Consider the following 21,018-nt stretch of genomic DNA (forward strand, 5'->3'; position numbering starts at 1 on the left):
CAAATCAATAATACATAAAAATGTTTTTCATTACTAGTAACCAAAGAAATGCACATGCACATTCAAATTACGAAATACTGTTTTGCTTATCAAACTGGCAAAAATAAAAGAGATATACCACAAACTGGGGAAAGTACACTGGAAAGATGGCTCTAGATCATTATAGTAGAAATGCAAATTGTCACAACATTTTCAAGGAGTGCTTTGGTAATATGTATTAGGAGCCTTGCAACAAGATCCATCCTTTGACTTATTAATTCCACTTCCAGGACCCTAAGCTAAAAAAAGTATTAGAGATATGGACAATGAAGAGTTATTTAAATAGAGAAAAAAACAGGGAACAAAAGGCTAAACATTCCACAATAGAGGAATGCCATCTATACATCTTTGTATTAATCCTTTACTTATTCATTTACTTCTAAATGACTTCTAAAGAAATTTAGTCAACTTAATTTTTTTAGCTGATTCTCCTGGGCTTTCTAGAGAATTATATTTTCCACAAATAATGATATTTTTTCTCCTTTAAATCAGAGCTTCCAGTATCTATAGAACCACATAGTAAAACACGATCCAGCCACTGAAATCAAGATTTGGAAATGTTTGATGGCCTATGCACATCTTCATGGTGGAATGATAAGCGAGGAATCCAGGACCCAAACTGTGCATTACATATTTATGGTATGATGTTGTTTTTGTTTGAAAAACACAAGAACAAGAAAACAAAAGTACCAATTCTGCGGATCCTCAGCCAGCAGCTTTAGGCTAATCCTTGAGCCTTTTAGGAGACCAGTTCCATCAACCATAAAAGCCAGAGGGCCGAACAAGAACCATTTCCCTTCTTTATTTCAGTCTGTTTTAATTATTGGACAAAACAGTATATAATCAAATTAATAAATCCATCATAAACAGATGGAGAATGTCTATATTAACAGGTAAAATATAAGATTTGATTTGTTAAAATAATGTTTTGGATGAAAGGTTCCTTTTAAAATTCTAATGTCTTTTTTTAATAGGTGACATATTTTAGACCTGGCTGCCTTAGATAGTGACAGTACATTAGAAATACACAGAATGCCAGAAATAAACATGCCGACTTTCTTATCCGCTGTGACTAATTTGATCCGGGCTTGCCTGCCTGCGACGAGAACATGCTTCACCTGTTGTCAAGCCATTCCAGGACTTGGTGGAGCCTAGGCCACTCTCAGCAAAGGGCAAAGATCTAGATCTAAGGGATGCCACAGAGAGAAGATGCAAGATTTTCGGACTGGTATGTTGCTATAAGTACATGAAATTCACTTTCTGATATTCTTTTTCACAATTTTATATAGCTTCTATACATAGCTTAAGAAGTTCATGCCTTCTTCTTAGGGTCAAAAAATAATTAAGCATGCTTCTCTCAAAACTACCTCTAGGTTTACCAGTTCCCACCATTGTGAATTTTAAAACCGTGCCACAGGGAAGGAAAAAAAAAAACCCTTGCGCACTCAGCAAACCAGGCTAAGTTAGCGACAAATTAGCCGGCTGAGCAGGGGAAAGGAATCAGCTCAGATTCCAGCAGTTAATAAAACTGCAGAGGACCAAATATGAGGCTGAGACTCTGAACCATCATCCAAATTCATTCTGCCTTTGGGGAAAAAAGAGGAATACAATTTTACGCCAAAAGTATTTAACTTCTGTGAGTTTTATCCATCTCTCTAAAATTGACAAAACAGGCTATTAAGAAAGGGCTTTAAATTCTTCCAGGCAAACGTTTCACGGGTGAAAAACGTATTCAATGAAATCAGAGTTTGTATTATTAATAATAACAAATACACTAAAACTTTCTTTAGCAATGACAGTAACTTGAAACAACTCCAATGATATCCAAATTAAACTGTGTTATATGATATCTTAATCCCAGATGTGTATAGTATATACTTGGTCACATGTATTTTCCCAATGATTTTTTTTCCATTCCCTGGATTTTCCATAGTCAGTGATATTATACAGTTTAAACTTAAAATGAAGTCATCAAAACAGTTTCTCCTTGGCTCTGCCTCTTCCTTAATTCTGAAAATGGCAGCCTTACTATTTTAATATTATAATGTAGCCATTTTTATACAGAATGATAAAGATATACAAGTGCTGGCTGTGTTTTGTTAAAGCTCATCTACGCACATACAATAAGGCCCACCTGAAGGAGACCTTCCATTATTTTTATAAATGGAGCGCACTTCACTGGGGCCACCCCACAAAAGCACATTATCCCATGCATGAACAGCCAGCAGCAATGCCAACACTGAGTAGAGAGAGATAAACTGGTTTTGGTCCATTATGACTGATAATGACAGTGGTCAGTATCCTTTGATGAATACCTCTTCAATGTTAGCCACCATGTTTATGCTGAAGTACATAGTTTTGTTTTGTTTACTCCTGGTATCTTTCCCTTATTTACCAAAATAGCAAGCCGTGCTCACTGCTCAGGTTATGATGAGGCAGCAGGCAAAGGAGAATGAGCCTGAGAGTCTTCCAGGCTTTTGTTTCCAAAATGGAAGCCCTAAGGGTACAGGGAAAGGATTCAGGAGGATAAGACTGTCTTATTTACCAAAACTTTAGTTGCAAAGCAAGAGAATTGGAGTTTCCCTCTACCCTTTCTATCCCAGCCCAGGAGGGAGGGAAGGAAAGAAAGGAGGAAGTCTGTAGGTCTTGAGACTGCCCCAGAGAACTCAAGGTGGTGTAGCTGCCACATCCATGAAAAGCAACCCAGTGTCATTGCACCCCTGGAGGCTGTGGTCAGTGATGGTGAGCATTTTAGTTACAACCATGATAGGAGAGAGGAACAGCACCCACATGATACCCCCAGCTTCACTGCTACTAGAGAGCAAGAAGAGAATAGGTTAAATTCTTTTCTGCCACTCCATAGGGGGACTCAAATAAAAGTAATAAAAATGATCACAATAACAGCGAATGTTTGTTGAATTCAGGTACTGTTCTAAACCCTTTACATGGATTATCTCATTTAATTCTCACAACAATGTATCAGGTACTACCAGTACTCTTCTCATTCTGCAGATGAGGAAATTGAGGATCCAACAGGCCATGTACTTTATACAAAGTCACACAGATTTTAGGTACTGGAGTCAGGATGTAAAGAAATCCAAACATTGTGGATCCAAATTCCAAACTAGTAAAACAGGATTAGAGAAAATACAGAAAGTTTTATTTCTTGCACATTCAAGTTTGTGAGCTGAAGATCATATTTGCTACGTATAGTAGTAACTGAATTTAATTCTTTTCAAACTCTTTCTTTGTCTCTTTAATATATAGCCTCCTTCCATGCAAAATCCAAAGCAGAATCCCAGTATATAAAACAAATAAGAGGGCTGCTCTGGTAGAAGCAAGGTGGAGGGCTGAGATTTCCATCTCCCAGCATCTCCTGCACCCTGCAGAGGCCCCAGAGACTCCTGGAAATTCAACAACAGCTACACTCAAGGAAAAAGGGAGGAATAAAGCCCCACTAGCAGTCACAGAGTACCTCACACATCTAGGCTCTGAGATCACACATCTCAGATTTGAGCATTTGAGGGGCCAGAAGGAGGTGGAATTCAGGACTGGAGCTGAGAGTCAGGAATGAGGCAAATCCAATAAACAGGCAGAGGTGGGAAGCAGAGCCAACGGGGCGCCAGGGCCAGCGGTCTGTGGTGAGCAAGTGAGGCGGCTGGAGGAACAGAGGTGGGAGCGAGAGAGGGAGGCCAACACAGGAACTGCTCCCAAAGCCAGCGTCCTCCCCAGTCCAAGCTGTCCAGACATATTACATGAGATAAGAATAGCAAAAACCTACCAAGTACTTCAATAACCGATATTTTGGGGGGAAAAGAACAACTACACTGCCCTCCTGGCAGACTCAAGTAATGCCTCTTCTTTACATACAATTACATACCATCCAGTGCTTGATACTGTTGGACTCAAGAGACAGAAATGCCTAAATCTGGGAGCAGTGCTGGGTAATGCTTAAGAATGGGTTCATATCCTGGTCCTACCACATACCGATTGGTAGCCCTGGGCAAGTTACTTAACCTCTCAATTGCCTCAATTTCAGAAGGCTGTTACGGGATTAAACAAAGGTATATATAAAATACTTAGTGCCAAGCACAGAGTAAATTCTCACTAAATCCTGGCTTTTATTTTGGCGACTTTAATTTCATTCCTGATCATTTTCTTCTTCCTTTTCCATGCTGTATTAATTTCCTATTGCTGCTGTAACAAATTACCGTAAATTTAGTGGCTTAAACAATACAAATGAATTACGGTAGAGCTCTGAAAGTGAGACATGCAAAATGGTGTGGCAGGGCTACATTCCTTCAGTGCGACCTAGGAGAAAAATAATTTCCATGCCTTTTTCAACCTCAGGAGGCCATCTATGGTTCTCTGGATCCCTTCCTCACATCACTCAAACTCCCAATATCAACTTTGATCATCCCGCCTCTCTCTTGTAACAATGCCCGTGATTAAAGTGGGCCCACCCAGATAACCCAGGATAATCTCCCAACCTCAAAATTCATAATTTAATCACATGGAATGACCCTCTGTCATGTAAAACAACATTTTCTTCATAGGTTACAGGATTAGGATGAGGATATTTCTGGGTAGGCCATCTTTCAGCCTATACACCTTCTCCAAGTCTAAAATTTACAACCTGGCAAAATTCAGGTAGGCCCAGAGGGAAGAAAAATATTAGTAGCTAACTTTTTGAGCACTTAATATGTGTCTGGCACTACATAAAGTGCTTTAGGTTAATTATCTCATTAAGCCTCAGAGTCCTATAAAATTAGTATTATTAGTACTACTTAACAGAAAAGTTAATTCACTTTTCTAAAGGTTGTACAGCTAGTAAGTGACAAAGCCTATGTTCTCCAATGTAAGTCTGATTCTAGAGTCCTTGCTTTTGACCAAGAGCCCTACCCACATAATACAGCCATAACTGGGGCTCTATATGTGGGTAGGGTTTAAAGTTACACATGGTCCCTGGACGCAGAAAGATGGTGGCCCTGAAGAGTCCATGCCAAAAGGTACACGGAAATAGTGGAGCGTCTAAAATATTTTCTCATGCTCAACGTAGGACCCTTGATGTTACCCAAGAATTTTCTTAGATGTGGGTTTGGACCAAAAAGCCAAGAAGAAATTACTTAGGTCTGCAATTACATGGGGAGGAAAAGTAAAAAGTCCATTCCCCACATCAGGCCAGCCCTGAAGTTTCAGCTAACTTCCCAACTGAGTCAGATTGATCTGGAACGTGTGAAACCATACCAGGAAGATTCAGAAACCCCATGAGGCCCCAGAACAGCTCCTTCTATAGCTCAGCTGTTAGTCTAGAGCAGTATCTAACCATACCCCACACTCTTCCCCACAAAAGTTAAGAGCATGCAAGCTCCCATGTGTCCCAGGCTTCAACAAGGGCTCAGTGGTTTTACCAGCACCCAGAAGGAATAACATCCTTTCCTACCGTTCTCATATAGGGAATGGCTCAAAACCAAGTGTGGCTGATACAAGGTGAAAAGGAGCAAACTAAACACCCAGTTATACATAATAATTTAACTATTCATAGCATTCTGAAACCTCATCCATTAAACAATTTAGCAACAGCCGTATTTGAAACTTCCTAATGGGCTGAGTTATAGCTAATTGGTTTCAGACAGTGGGAAAAGGCCCAGTCATTTGATTGGGGTGATAAGCCCAGGGGGATGTAGGTTCACAGTAGTCAAGAAAATGGAATCTGGAGCCTGCCTACTTTAACCAAACTCTGGTTCTGAAACTTCCTTGCTGTGTGACTTTTACACAAATTACTTAACCTTTCAGTGCCTTAGTTTTCCCATCTTCAATACGGCATAATAATGGAGGTCCATACTCCCTTATCCAAAATCTGTGGTGCCAACTGTAATTCAGAAAGTTTTTTTGGATTTTGTAAAAGAAAAGTCAGTGCCTATATCATATATTACATCACACCCCAGTGGGATCTGCAGAAAATTGAACATGCCCATTATTTCTAAAGTAAAAAAATGTATGCATAGTTCTCACCAGGTGAGAAAAATAAAGACTATAATACCCTCACACCAGTTCAGATCAAGTTTCATGGCCAAACTTATGAAAAATACAGTTTTCAGGATTTTGGAATTGCAAGTAAAGAGGTAACAAACAGATTGCTAGTACTTACTAGCTAATGTTGTTGTAGGCATTAAATGAGTTAATAGATGTAAAATGCTAGCAAGTACTAAGCACTATATAAGTGTCACCAATAACCACTATTACTACTACCACTACTGTTTTCATGTAAACAGACTTGCTGAGGGACTATAAAACAGGTATTTTTGTTTAAATTTTTAGTCTAGTAACATAAGTACAACCTAAAATTTCAGCTTTTACCACAAATAACATAATTCAGCACTGTTAATTACATTCACCATGGTGTGCTACCAACACTACTATCCATTCTCAAAACTTTTCCATCACCCCAAACAGAAATCTGTATCAATTAAGCATTAAGTGCCCATTACCTACCCTCACCCTGGTCTCTGGTAGCCTGTATTCTAGTTTCTAACTCTATGAATACACTTAATCTGATTATTTCATATCAGTGAGATCACATAATATTGTCCTTTTCGGTCTGGCTTAGTTCACTGCAACTTTTAATTTATGCTTAATTTTGCTGTGGAGAACAGCACCTTGGAGTTTAACAGGTTTTAGTCCTTTGAGACAATACTCCAGGGCAAGTCTCTCTGCCATGATGGAAATATACTATTTTTTGTGTGTGCTGTCTAGTAAGCAGTCACTGACAATATATAGCTTTTGAGCACTTGAAATATACCTACTTAATTTTATTTAATTTAAATAGAAATGCAAATATCCACATGCGGCTTGTGGCTACGATAATGGACAGTGCAGCTATGAAGACCTGGGCTCTCAATTTTGCCTATGAAAACTTGTTTAAATGATAACACAGATGAATTATAGCATTAATAAAAACAAGTCTGAGTTCTACATCCAGGGAGTAGAGAGGACCACATAATAGTGGAGAGAATTTTCTCTTCTTTTCCAGGCCCCATGGCTGGTCTATGGCAAAGTACATCTTTGATATCTTCTTTCTTTCTTTCCCTACCCCTCCCCATCTCTGACTCTCCTCTTTGGAACACTACATCGCTGAACCACAGGCTTCCTTAAACCCCCATCAGTACCTACCAGCCATGGCTCCAGGAGCCCTAACTCCCTCAATATCTTGCCTTCCTTTTCCTCAACCAAATTCACACTTGCTCAACACCAAGAATTCAACCAAATGTAGGGAGGAAAGCAAATTGATCAAATTCAAGACTCAAAGTAGTTTCACTTTTTCTGACTTCTTCACTGCTTCTTCTTCTGAATCCATAAGCTCAGTTTTGTTTTTATGTTTCACAACAGAGGTAGCCCAGGAAGGAGCTGGAACTGAAGTATTTGTTGTCCTATATCCTATATGAGCTGTTTGTCAGCCAGGTGTGTGGAAAGCAATAAACACATGCAGAATGACCTCGCTCCAAGCAAATCCCTCCACTTGCCCAGGCATGGGAAATCTTTCCTTCTCTTTGCTTTGGAAAATTGTTCAGCCATGCACAGTCCTTTTCATTCTTCCTTTATTCATTTAGCAATTTTATAGGTGACAAACTGCACATCAAATAAGATTTTTAAGGTACAAAACAAAAATCCAGAGAAGAATGTGACTAAGAACAGATGCAAATAGAAAAAGAAAACCAACCACCTTCATTGGAATCTAGCTTCATAAAAACCCACTGAGCATGGAATTTTTAATGACAAAGGTCAAGCTTGGCTCACATCCAAGGAGCTTATGTTACTAAAAGGCCTGGAAGAACGTCCCTCCACTCCAATTTCACTTTTACCTGGTCGAAAGGCATGGACCAAAGATGGTATTTTGTATGGCTCCTGGGTATAAAGAGGATAATTGCTAATGGTAAATATCATACATTTCTCTAAATCTTTCTGATCGCCTCCTCCAAAATAGAGATTTGCCTTGTATAATCAAATTCTTGACATTAAATACTGACCCACACTTATTTCTAAAGAGCACTAGGTGCAAGCATTGTGCCAAGAAAGCCACAGTGACTGCTTTCAGTCCGGGAAATGAGATGTTAACACAAATATCTCTCATAAAAGGCAGAGAGGGGAAAGGTCAGTCAAGGTAAAATGCTGCAGAAATCAGGGCATGGGAAGGTCAGCTGTTTCAGGTTGGAGTTATCAGGGAAGGCCTCACAGGAGCAATAAAACTCAGTGTGAAGGATGGTCAGGATTTAGAGTGGTGTAAATTGGAGGGAAGAGCCACCCTAACTAGAGAAAAGAATGTCCTCGATGTCATCAGGCATTCTTCAGAAAAGTATTTGAGAAGAAGACCTGACTTCAAACGACATCCTGAGATAGTCTATACCCTCTACCCTATGACAACCGGGTGCCTGTACAGGTACCTAAAGGACACCTGGCATCTATCTTCCAAGACCAGCTCTCAAAAATTTTCCTTTTTTTGGACTGTGGCTCCATACTATCCCTACCCATCTCCACCAGAGCTTCCTACAAAAAAACACATGGAAGCACACTGATCATGCTCAGTGACCTAGAGGCAAATTCCGCATAATGCAACTGAAGTTAGGAGCTGTGAGCAAATAAAATTTTCTAATGAAAAGAATTCTACTTAACACGTATTCAGGGGGGTCAACATTTAAAAGAACGTCGATAAATCCTTAAATGATGCATTTTCCTCACACTGAATAAATGGCTGAGTCCGTTGAACCAAATGTCTCAAGGCTTAAATACCCAGCAAGGGGAGGGGGGGTAGTAGACGATGACCGCAATTATACGCTGCACTTTTTAACATCAGCGACAGCCGAGGACTTTCTGCTTTGGAAGAAGCCATTCATTACAGCGTTAAAAGACTGAGAGAAAAGACAGAGCCATTCTTCCAGTTACCAGTTAGAGTGGGGCCAAGTCCAATACTGTATTTTCTAGGATTTGATGTCAATAAATCTCTCCAGGAACCAGCCCTCGAGCACCTTCTCTGAAATACTGTTGCTACACACCACTACAAAAAGAGCTCATATTTCTCTTCTTTTCACACCGTTCACACAAAATTACGTGAAGCCCTGAGGGAAAATTCTGAAGGCACGAAGAAACCCCTCACAGGGTGTTCTCAAGCCCATGTGATGTTTGGCCTCCATTCCCTCGGGAATCGCCTGCCTCGGTTCTCCCCAGGGTGGGTAGAGACACAGTCTTCCGCCAGGTACACAAGGTGACGGGGCGCCCCACAGCGGGTCTACACGACTGAAAGAAAAATAGCCCATCTCTGCCCTTCGCCGATCCGTAGGAACGGAGCTAAGTTGCTTCCTCACCTTTCCTCTTCTGGCCAGTCACTACCGAGTCTCCGACCGCAGCGTGCCTCTGAGGACCTGCCGTCTGCGCGCCAGTCGCTAGCGGCGTAGGCTGCCCCGCTACGGTGTGTCGGCGGCACAGCGGCTGCCCGGGAGCCCGCAGGAGCCAAGGTAAGTGCCCGGGGCGCGGACCCGGGCGGAGCGCGCCGCGCGCCTCCCCTCAGGCCCGGCGAACTCGCCCGTTCGGCTTTGCCTTGTGCACCCGACGCGGCGCCGCTCCCTTGCCCCGAGCCCTCCGAGCTAAGCACGCCGTCCTGACGGCGGCGGCGGGCCCCCGCCCTGGGCCGGGCTTTCCCAGAACTCGCCCGCCCGCCTGCCTCGGGTGAGAAGCTGAGAGCGCCGCCGCAGGCCGCGGGGACGCCAGGGGAGCGGCCTGTGCCGGGCCCGCCCCCGGCCTCCGGCCGCGCGGGGAAGGCGGGCGCGGAGGGCGGACCCGGCCGCCGCCCCCGCCGCGACCGCCCGCGGTGCGACCCTAGTCTGGTCCGGCCCTCCCTGGGCAACCGCGGCACGGGAGGCCCCCAGAGCAAGCCCTATGTCCAGCCCTAGGCGGGAGCTGGCCAGAGCGCGGCTGGGTCGCCCAGCTACGAACAGAGCGGGAACTTCGCACACCTCCAGCTGCCAGCTCGCAGCGCAGTTCAGTCTCTCAACTCTGGGCTGATATGATGAATGACGGGTTATTGGCTTGACCAAAGTCATTCTAGTGAATGGCAGCACCAAGTATCAAATTCGTTGTGTCATTCATTCATTTAACTGTGCCACGCCCTGGAAGTACATTCCCCTTTTCCTGCTAATGGCCCTTCAGGCCTGCGGACTCCAAGCTGCCTGAAGCTACAGGCTCTAAGTGGAGCCTTCTTAGCCGCTGTGGCAAGTTTTATACCCAGTCTTAGGTGAGCCAAATCTTATCTTCCTCCTCCTTTTTTACCTAGTCTAGGACTTCCCTTCTGTATGTCTGACCCCTCCTTCTACATCCAGTCAGGGCCAAATCCTATGGCCCATACCCCCTTCCATCTGTCCTCTCCCTTAGGCCAAATCATCTCTCAAACCATGGCCATGTTATTCTTCGTTTTCTGTAACTTTACTCTGTGCACAAATCTTCATTGACTCCTACAGCCTTCCAAACTAATTCCCATGCTTAGAATCCAACATGCTTAGCCAAGATGGGCCATCCCAACATGTCCCTCCCATTCCAATTCTGTTTGGGATATCTACATGGTGTATCACCACCCACACACCCTTTCCTCCTATCCAAGTTTGAGCCTTTGTTTTAGGTCTGTTTCAGAAGTGGCCTCCCCTCCTTTAAGCCTCCAGGGCACAGGAGAGGTTGAATCAAGGATACACAGGAGAGCATCAAGGAATTCTGCCTACTAGACAAATCTACTAGCCTGGTCCTTAAACTGTTTTGGTGTTTTCTAATCCCAAGAATTTTAAGGAAAGCCATTATTACCACTTATTTTGAAAGTTGGTTTCAGACAGGTTCTGCAGAGAGCTCTAAGGAAACTCTTTGATCATTAAAAGTATGAGGTCTTAGTGCTAGAGCAATGGAGAGTCATCATTTACTCCAGCCTCTCAGCCTATGCGGTCTTGTACAGGTAAGTGGAGGGACCAGGAAAAATGAAGCATCATTAACTATAAACAAGGTGGATTATTTGTTTAATATACAGTGTTATATTGTGCTTTTGAAATTAACTTAATGAAACTAGTAATATCAAATATCATTATCACTTGAAACCCCAAAAGACTTGTATATATTTTTTAAATTAAGTGTAAAGAAGTTCAGTTGCTACAAACTAGTAGATGCATAAGCAGTTAACAAGGAATCCTCCAAATAAGTCATTATACCATTAGTAAGCAAGGCGAGTCTAGGTCCACTGAGCAGGGAAAGTTATCTTTGTGATAATCAATGCTGACCCTTCCCTGGAAAGGGGCACCTTCTCCAAATCTTTGAAAAGAGAACAGGTCCAGATCAATGTCCTTTGCTCACTCCCTTGATCCCTCTCTAAATGAGACTGGAGGGAGCCCTGTCCCTGAGGCTGCCTCACTGCATTGGAATGTCTGAACTAACAGTGCTTCCAGAGGGTTCATTGCTCCTCTGAACAGCACTGCCCAGACTTTCTGGAGATTTTAATTCACTTCCAACCTCGCCAACAGTTGCAAACAAGGTGCCTTTTTTACACCCTGCTCTCTGTTCAGTGAAACACCCAGACCATCTCAGTGGAACAATGGTTTCATTCAAGACTTTTTCAAAAGTGCAGCACATAACCTTCACACAGTGGGCTGCTGCCAGTCATTATCTGAAGGGAAAAAAACTGTCAGATAAAGAGCCTGCGAATTAGTGAAGCACTGGACAGTTTCCATGGAAAATTCAGCCTCAGTAAACCAAGTTATCTATCTTTGTATACAAGATAATCCTGCATAGTCAAAAATCAACATCAACAGCCGTAAGAAATAAAACCATGTATACTTTATTTAAATATAGTTCATCAATGTTTGAAATTTCAGAAGAAAGCACCCATCTCTTTGAGCTTATTACATAATGGTCTCCATTCAGTAGAAATTGATCTACATAAGTGATCAATTTGGGGACCAGGGAATTTAAGTCATACAAATATTGTAAGAAATGGAACCATCTCCCCCCCCCCTTTTTTTTTCTGCACATCCTGTAATTTTTTAGAAGGGGAGGGTGTCTGACTACATGGTTGCTGCTGCCAACAGGAGGCCCCCACATCCCCTACTGCACATGTTACAGAAAAAAGATTGGCCCTTTTCCACACTCAGCAAGCCAGCCATCAGTTAACCCATTTATAAACAAACCCTTAGGTTGGGAACTGAGTGGTCAGCACAGGCACCATTGACTAATGTACTGAACTTTGTTAAGCAGCACCTAATTGCCAAGCAGAGGAATTTGCCAACAGACATCTGGGTAACCTCGAAGGCCAAGGAAGGAGTTGACATTTCCTCCTGTTCAAAGTCACTGCGTCAGACTGCATCAGGCTTCCAAGCTGCCTGCAAATAGGCTAGTCAGTTCAGACAGTGAAGAGTGAGCCAGAAACAAGCTTTCCAGAGTTATCTCATATGTGAGGTTCAAAGTACCAAGGCATAAAGCATGTAACTACGTGAATGAACCTTGGGGACAGTATGTTGAATGACATGTCAGAAACAAAAATACAAATATTATCATGCCTCACTCATAGGGACTAACTATAATATACAAACTCGAGAACTGAAGTCGAGCACATGGGTTATCAGGTTGGAGCCTATTGTAAAGGACCTAAGATTGTAAGCTTTTAGAGTAGCCACATATATTCAGGAGTTGTAACTGTTATTTCTAAATTCCAAGATACTGAGCTATTTGTGTATAACCTGATTATTCCCAGATACTTCAGGTATCTATGTGATACCTGAGACTGAGAGTTAGAGCTCTGATGTGATGAAAGTCAGCATTGCCCCATACAGCAACTGTTTAAAAAGTTGAAAAAGTGATCAGACTTTGACTAGAGATATGACTAAGAGCATAGGACTAAGGTATATCAGAACACAATGTAAAAGATGATATACTCCATATTTTAAAACTTCTATTTCTATGTGAAACCAAAGGGAAAGATCTTTATTTGATGCAAAATTTATGTTTTTGATAATGCATTATCTAATTTAACTTGTATGGTCAGTTTATTTGAACAACAGAATTACATGGAATCTTGAATGGAGTGGGAGATCTTGTTGGTTTGTACAGATTAGTGTGTTGCCCCAGTATATCCCAGAGAAATATGGGCAGAGAATAAAAAAGTTTTGCAAGGTCCCCTTGGGGGTCTGGGGAGAAAGGAGAAAATATTCAACCTCCCCATCTGGGGAATTCCTGATACTCTCTCAAACAGTGGGGACAACCAATTCAATAGGCTAAGCCCTGAATCTTGGGGTTTGACCCTGTGAAACATTTCTGCAAAGGAGAAGCTAAGCCTACTTATAATTATGCCTAAGAATCACCTGCAGAGAATCTCTTTTGTTGCTCAGTGGCCTCTCTCTAAGCCAACTTGCCAGGTGAATTTTCACTGCCCTCCCCACTATACAGGACATGACTCCTAGAGATGTAAATCTCCCTGGCAAATGGGACATGACTGCCCGGATGAACCAGGATCTGGCATTATGGAATTGAGAGAGCCTTCTTGACCAAAAGAGGGAAGAGAGAAATGAGATAAAATGAAGTTTCAGTGGCTGAGAGATTTCAAACAGACTCGAGAGTTTATCCTGGAAGTTATTCTTAGGAATTGTATAGCTATCCCTTTTTTGTTTATAGTGCTTTGGAGTGGCTAACAGGAAGTACCTGAAACTATTGAACTGTGTTCCTATAGCCTTGATTCTTGAAGACAATTGTATAACTATATAGCTTTTTCAGTGTGATTTTGGAAACCTTGTGTCTGATGCTCCTTTTATCCAGGGTATGGACAGATGTAAAAAAAAAAAAAAAAAAAAAAATAAGGAGAAATAAATAAAGAAATCATAGAGGGGGAATAAGAGGTAAAAAATAAATTGGGTAGATTGAAATACTAGTGTTCAATGAGGGGGGGATCACGGGTATGTGATGTATAAGTTTTTTCTTTTTATTTCTTTTCTGGAGTGATGCAAATGTTCAAAAAATGATGATGGTGATGAGTGCACAACTATGTGATGATATTGTGAGCCATTGATTATATACTGTGGATGGACTGTATGTGTGTGAGATTTCTCAATAAAAATTTATTTTTTTAAAAAGTACCAAGGCGGGAGGGCCGCGGTGGCTCAGCGGGCAAAGTGCTTGCCTGCTATGCCGGAGGACCTCGGTTCGATTCCCGGCCCCAGCCCATGTAACAAAAACGGAGAAACAGAATACAATAAAACAAGAAAATGTTTAAAAATGTTTCCCTTTCTTCCTTCCTTCCTTCCTTCTATCCTTCCTTCCTTCTCTCTGTCTTTCCTTTAAAAAAAAAAAAAAAAAAAAAGTACCAAGGCAGTTTGAAGTTATTGAAAAAGAGCTAGCTTGTTAAAGTAATAGATAGCTCTATTACCTCTTTGCAGGGTTGGTGGTTAGGAGAGGGTGTCCAGAGAGAACAGTATCTGAAGTATGGAAAGAGAGTTCTAAAACTCTCTCATTATAGCCAGTGCTAGGAGAAGATTCTGAAGTGAGGCCACTTGAGCTGAAATCCCACCAAAACCCACCTCCTAGGTGTAAACTCTTGGGCAAGTTGCCTCTCTGTGCTTCATTTTCCTCTTCTGTAAAATGGAGGTAATACTAGTGCCACAGCATTATTGGGAGGATTAAATGAGTTAACCTGTGAAGCACTTAGAACATAGCATTTATTAATTAAATAAATGAAAGCAGAACTTCATCCTTATTTATACTTATGGTATTTAAAAACTATGATATCCTTTGAACATTACAACTATCTTGTTAATGTTTTGATAGAAAATCTATCCTTTTTTTTTTTCTTTAGACATTCTGGAACCTCATTATAACACCTGTTTCAGAGTTGCAAAAGGTAGGTCCAGCTCAAGCCATCTCAAGATGCCGTATCTAAAAAATTAGTTTAAAATGGGTTTTGTGTGTGTATATGTGTGTAGGTTTCAGCTCTACTGGAATCTCAAAGCATTGGCATAGTGCTGGAGATTTCTCTAGATGTAATTTTTAAGGTTTTATTGGTTTTTAGTGGCCAAAATGTTCCTTAGAGGAAGAGAGCTCTGATGTAATCATGGAACTCAAAGGAAAATAATATTTGCTTGAAAGACGTTACCTTTTCCACAAACTTTTACATAGAAAGTTTGTTAGGAAAATGGCTGTGGCTTTCTAGTTGACCCTAAATGTTGTGAATTGTCACTTGATCCAACTAGCCAAAAGTGGAAGATGAAGGATGTGGAGGCCAGTTTTCACAGGCCAATTGGTTCATTGATTCTTCAACTGGAACCCTGGTACTGATTATCTCTATTCTTTGGTTTCTCTGTGACTTCTCCATCACTACTGCCAGCATGTAGAGCTGCCAACATTCTCAAACCCTGTTGTAAAAATTACCATCCTAAATGCATCTTCACATCTTCAGCCACTCCTTCTGTCAGATAATAATGATGACAATAATCAATGATGATGATAATTATGAGTGCTTATCATCGTGCCATCCTTTTATTCATTAATCCAGTAAATATGTATTGAGCAATATGCCAAGCAGTGTTCTAGGTCTCAGGGATACAGCAATAAGCACAATAGTCAATAAAATCCCTACCTTCGTGGTGTTTATATTCCTTAGATGTAAGGGAGCCTGGGAAAGCAGTATCAAGCTGGGCCAGGGATAGATAGAAAATAAACTATATTTAAAAAGTAAAGCATATAGTTGGTGATTATAAATGCATGTGAAAGATAAAGCTGGGAAGGAAAACAGTAAGTGCTGCAGGGCTTGGAGAATTGCAATTTTAAATAAAATGGTCAGTTATGACTTCACTGAGAGGTAACAAGTGAATACAAACTTGAAAGAGGTGAGGAAATGTGAAAGAAACTGCTTATCTCCTTCCAGTTCCATTCTCCATATATTTTATTTATGAAACACCTCCACTCCACCCCTTTTAACTGGGCCAACAATTGCCCAGCTTGAGACTGCTTTCCCAGACTCCCTTGCATTAGGCATGGCTAGGTTCTGGCCAGTGGTATGTAAGCAGAAAGGAAGTGTGCAATACCCAAGAATGTTCTTAAAGTTTAAGCTACTTGTTTTTTATTTCCTTTCTCCTTTCACATTATCTGGATTTGGCAAGATCTAGGGCAGTTGACTTGACCCAGAGATGGAAGCCCCATAGAGAGAAAGCAAAGCTGCCAGAGCAGCCCTAAACCACTCACTTTGGTACTAATGTGGGGTCACAAGAAGGTCTGTTTGTTTTTTTCGGATGGAGAAACTATAGCATATTGACAAGTTGATAGGAATGACCCAGAAGAAAGAGAAAAATGATAATGCAGAAGAAAGAGATAAGGATTTTTGTAGGAATGTCCCTGAGTCTAGAGGATCTAGGGCTCAAGTGGAGGGGCCAGCCTTTCACTGGAGTGCAGCCAATTCACTTACAGAAATGGGAGGAAAGCCAGATTCTATTTTCCAGAAGTAGCCACAGCAATAATTCCAGTCCCGCAAACTCTTCCAGAACCTTGCCACTGCTCCCATCCAAAGAGTAGAGTCTAATACTTCCCCTCTTGAATATGGGACTGTCTTAGTAACTTAGTTCCTAACCAATAGAATGCTGTGGAGTGGTGTTGAATGGCTACTGTGACTATGCCCTGGAAAGTGAAACATCTTCCACTTGGCTTTCTCTCTTTGAAACTCTCACTCTAGGAGCTCAGACACTATGTAGCAAGGAAGCTCAGGCCACATGGAGAAAATGTGTGTGATGTTCCAGCTGACAGGCAGTTCCAGCTAGGAGTCTAACTGACAGTTAGCATCAACCCCAGACATATGCGTGAGTAACCTTCTGGAGATTCCAGTCCCTAGTCTTTAGCCCAACTCAGCCATAGCAAATGAAGAAGATAGAGGCTATCCCTGTTAAGCTCTGCCCAAATTGCAGAATTGTAAGCAAAATAAATGTTGCCCATCTTTTAAGATACACATTTTGGGGAACTTGTTACACCAGCCGTAGAAACTGGAACAGGTATAGATGCTAGGAAATGGGTAGAAATGATAGAAGCTTGTGAAAATTTTCTTCTGTTTTCATAATGAAATGATAAACAAAGTCACCATCTGAGAGTAAACAAGGAGGAGGAGGTGTCAAATGTTTGGGAGAGAAGGTATGAAATACTCATTTAGGAAAGTGGGAGAGGACATGGAATAGGGAAACATGCCAGACATCATTAAGTGCTCAACTGTGGTCATAAATGTAAGATGAAACCACAAAACCCTGGTTAATGCAGACTCTATTTCCTACTATGGTTAGTGCAGACATTTGCTTAGAATTGAGGAAGCTATCTGGCATAAGAATAGGGAGTTGGTGATAGCTGATTGGCTCTGCTTTCTAGGAAATTCTGTTTTCTGGGAAAGCTGGGCATTTACAGGAAATACAAACTTAGATTTTGGTTTTGCTGACATGGGGCTTAGCACAAGCACCTTCATGTTGGGCTTAGTAAATTTTATTTATCAATTCTTCCATTTTCATTTGGCCCTCCACTCTCAGTTACCATCTGCTGGCTCTAGGTGATTAAATTTAGGCTATAGATGTCAATGGGTTAGTGTTTTTGTTCTTTTTTGTGCTTTTATTGATCTAGGCAGACAGATACCATTAGGTGAGATGGCTGGGTACATTGAAAACTTTTGAAAGGATTCAGCACACCAGTGAGATTATTATGTTTACTATGAGTAGTGAAATGCCCAATGTTTGGAGTATTCTTTTGAGCCAAGGATTCCAGGACACAAATTGACTGAAATTTAAAAAATCAAAAACCAATCTTGAGGACGAATTTACTTCTTTGAGTCCTATAGCTTGTTTGACTATTTCATGTAGCTGTGTATCAACTTCCCCAGAAGTATTTATTTAAGTATTGCAGGTAGTATTGATGACAGCATAAACTCTTCTTTGCTCAGCCAGCACAATTCTAAGGATTTTCGTTGCACAGCAATAGCCTTTGCATTGGACTTCTCATTTTTTCCTAGTGTTGCAGATAAATTTCTAATAATATTTTCATTGGTGTTAATTCCTAACTAAGGCAATAGGGGTCTAGTGAAAGAAGCTTATTTGTCATCAGTGACACTGCTAGGCAATTTGCTTGGCTTGGGAATGTAAATTAAGTAAGGTAATCCATCGTGAAACTTCTGATTCATTGTTTTGAAGGGAACTACTGAGAGGCCCAAACCACGTTGTCCTGACACACGCTGTCTATACATTGAAATGCCCAGATGTTCTAGTTTGCAAGCTGCTGGAATGTGATATACCAGAAATGGAATGGCTTTAAAAAAGAAAGGGTTTATTAAGTTGCTGGTGTACACATACTAAGGCTGTGAAAATGTCCAAATTAAAGCAAGGCTATAGAAATGTCCAATCTAAGGCATCCTGGGAAAGATACCTTGGTTCAAGTAGGTTGATGACATTCAGGGTTTCTCTCTTAATTGGAAAGGCACATGGCAAACATGGCGACATCTGCTAGCTTTCTCTCCAGGCTTCCTCTTTCATGAAGCTCCCCCAGCGGCATTCTCCTTCTTCATCTCCAAAGTCTCTGCTAGCGTGGGCTCTTGTGTCTCCTAAGCTTTTTCCAAAATGGTTCCCTTTTAAAGGGCTCCAGTAAGCAACCCCACCTTGAATGGCTGGAGACACACCTCCATGGAAACCATCTAATCAAAAGTTGTCACCCACAATTGGGTGGGTCACATCTGCATGGATAATCAAAAAGCTCTTACCCAGCAATATTGAATGAGGATTAAAGGACATGGCTTTTCTGGGGTATACGACAGATTTAAACAAGCACACAAGGCATAGGGAGAGTGGGGGTCATGGTCTCAGACGTTTCCACAGATGAAAACATAACCTAAAAGTGCACATAGAACTCCAGTGAGGGTCTCATTATCCGTTTGGGAGTACTCAAGTTGGCTTTTTCTAACCATGCATTGCTTTTAGAACCGTCACAATATGTCATATCTAAAATGGGCCAAAATATCATTTTTAAATGGAGCGTTATGCATAGTGGGAGTTGTTCTGTCAGGTCTCTTGGATTAATGATATGAGGACAAGTGGTATTGTAGTGAGAGTAATCTCTGGACCATGGCATTTTGGAATCCATAAAAACTTGGTCTCTGGCAGGATGACAGGATCCCCTGCATCATGACCAGATCAAGGTTTATGCTAGCAGATCCAGTAGTCATTTAGATTCCCCCCCTTTTGTGATGGCTTTAGGAAAAGCAAATGACAATATTGGCCTTCTGGTCCATGGCAAAGTGGAAGGAAGATGCAAAAAGGAACAATTTAAACATTTTTTGAGGTAATATTTTCTAAAGCAAGATGCAAAAGAGGTATGGAAACAATAGAAATGTAATAATAATTATAAAGAATGAGCTGATAAGGAATATGATAGGAACATAGGGGTTTATGGGGTTTTGTTCTGCATTCTTGGGTGTAAGTTGTCACTTGTGAAGTCATCTACTTCTTGTCCTTGGTAAATTTTAGTTGTAAGTCTTCAGTTTGGTCCAATCGTTGGAAGGTGGAATTCTTTTAAGTTGTGAGACATGAATCTAAGATTCTATTTAACTGCATTGTCAGAAGTTAAGAGTACTTGGGAAGGTGTATTTTAGTGTGGTTGAAAGGCTATTTTGTGCTGTTATCACTTCCAGTATACCCGATTGTTGGAAGTTAGGGTGTGAGGAGCTTAAGGGAAATTTGAATCTGGAAATATGTCCCTTACCTGTTGGAGATAATCTTTTGCATAAATGACTAGAGATTTGCAATATTGAACTATCTCTTGCTGGTGAAGCAGGGGATCAGTGTGAAGATGGAGGCCAATTAACGTAGGCTTACCAGTGATAATTTCATAAGGAGAAAGTTTATATTTCTCAAAAGCTGTGCTTTGAATGGCCATAAGAGCCAGTGGAAGAACTTCAGGTTTAGGTAACCCAGTTTCCTTCGTTAATTTAGACAGTTTAGTTTTAACATGCCATTTGTTTTCTCCACCTTTCCAGAGGATTAAGGGTGGTGGGATAATGATAATGCTAACAATTTGTTTGTAGAACCTTAGTTACATCTTTAATGAGCTGTCCAAAAAATGAGTAGCTCACTCATTAGAAATAATTGAAGGCATTCTTCAGGCAGAGAATATATTTGCCAAAAGTTTTTTAGTAACTGTTATAGCATCTGCCTTATGATAAGGAAAGGCCTCTGTCTATTGAAGTATTTGGGTTTAACTGATATTATGAATTATCTTAATTTGCTCTTTTAAAATATTTTTCAGGCTATTTATTACTGTACCAGACTTACTAACATAAATGCAACATTTTTATGGGCAGCTGGAGTATCTAGAGCCTGTCTGTTTTGTAAGAACATTTAACCTCAGCCTGGAGGACATGAAAAGGATTTAGAATGGTTTTAAAGTTTTGTTTTATAACCTTAGATATATTTATAACTACTTGATCTAGGTTATATGTTCCTAGGGAAGTTATGATTATGTGTGTGAAAAGTGGAACTCTGTATTATTTGTCAGTTTGAGACACATTATACAAAAGATACTAACCTAGCTTTCTAACTGGCATTTAGAGTAGCTAATATATGCAAAATCATAGGATTTAGTCTAATTTACAGATAGGTAATAAAGCCATGTAATTATCTGCAGTTAATTTACAGATAGGTAATAAAGCCATGTAATTATCTGCAGTTTATAAAGGGGATGTAAGATAACTCGTACAATGAATGGGAGCAAAATCTGATTAATTCACAGGAATGTGCTGAAATTTTTCTATTGAAATACAAATTTTCTCTACAGTTATCTTTCTTTTGATTAATCTTAAAAACATTACTCTTGGCTATAAAATAAGGCTGTTTTCATTAGATTTGGCCTGATTATTTACATAGGTGTAATGAGAATGGTAATTTACTATATAGGCTCTTTTAA

General features: G+C 40.8%; 1 protein-coding gene and 1 long non-coding RNA gene across 2 annotated transcripts in view; one reads left to right on the forward strand and one right to left on the reverse strand.

Annotated features, from left to right (window-relative positions):
* PLCE1 (phospholipase C epsilon 1) overlaps positions 1-9,630 on the reverse strand; it is a 373,498-nt gene extending 363,868 nt beyond the window's left edge. Inside the window, exon 1 of the mRNA XM_077125401.1 lies at positions 9,399-9,630. The gene's annotated coding sequence lies outside the window, so the exon portion shown is untranslated. The remainder of the gene's footprint in view (positions 1-9,398) is intronic.
* The window catches only part of LOC143653976 (uncharacterized), a 43,527-nt gene continuing 31,650 nt past the window's right edge, over positions 9,142-21,018 (forward strand). Inside the window, exons 1-3 of the long non-coding RNA XR_013161618.1 lie at positions 9,142-9,548; positions 14,903-14,947; positions 16,772-16,895. This is a non-coding gene — a long non-coding RNA (uncharacterized LOC143653976). The remainder of the gene's footprint in view (positions 9,549-14,902; positions 14,948-16,771; positions 16,896-21,018) is intronic.

The sequence above is a fragment of the Tamandua tetradactyla genome, chromosome 13, assembly GCF_023851605.1.
Source record: "Tamandua tetradactyla isolate mTamTet1 chromosome 13, mTamTet1.pri, whole genome shotgun sequence".
NCBI classification, from domain to species: Eukaryota; Metazoa; Chordata; class Mammalia; order Pilosa; family Myrmecophagidae; genus Tamandua; species Tamandua tetradactyla.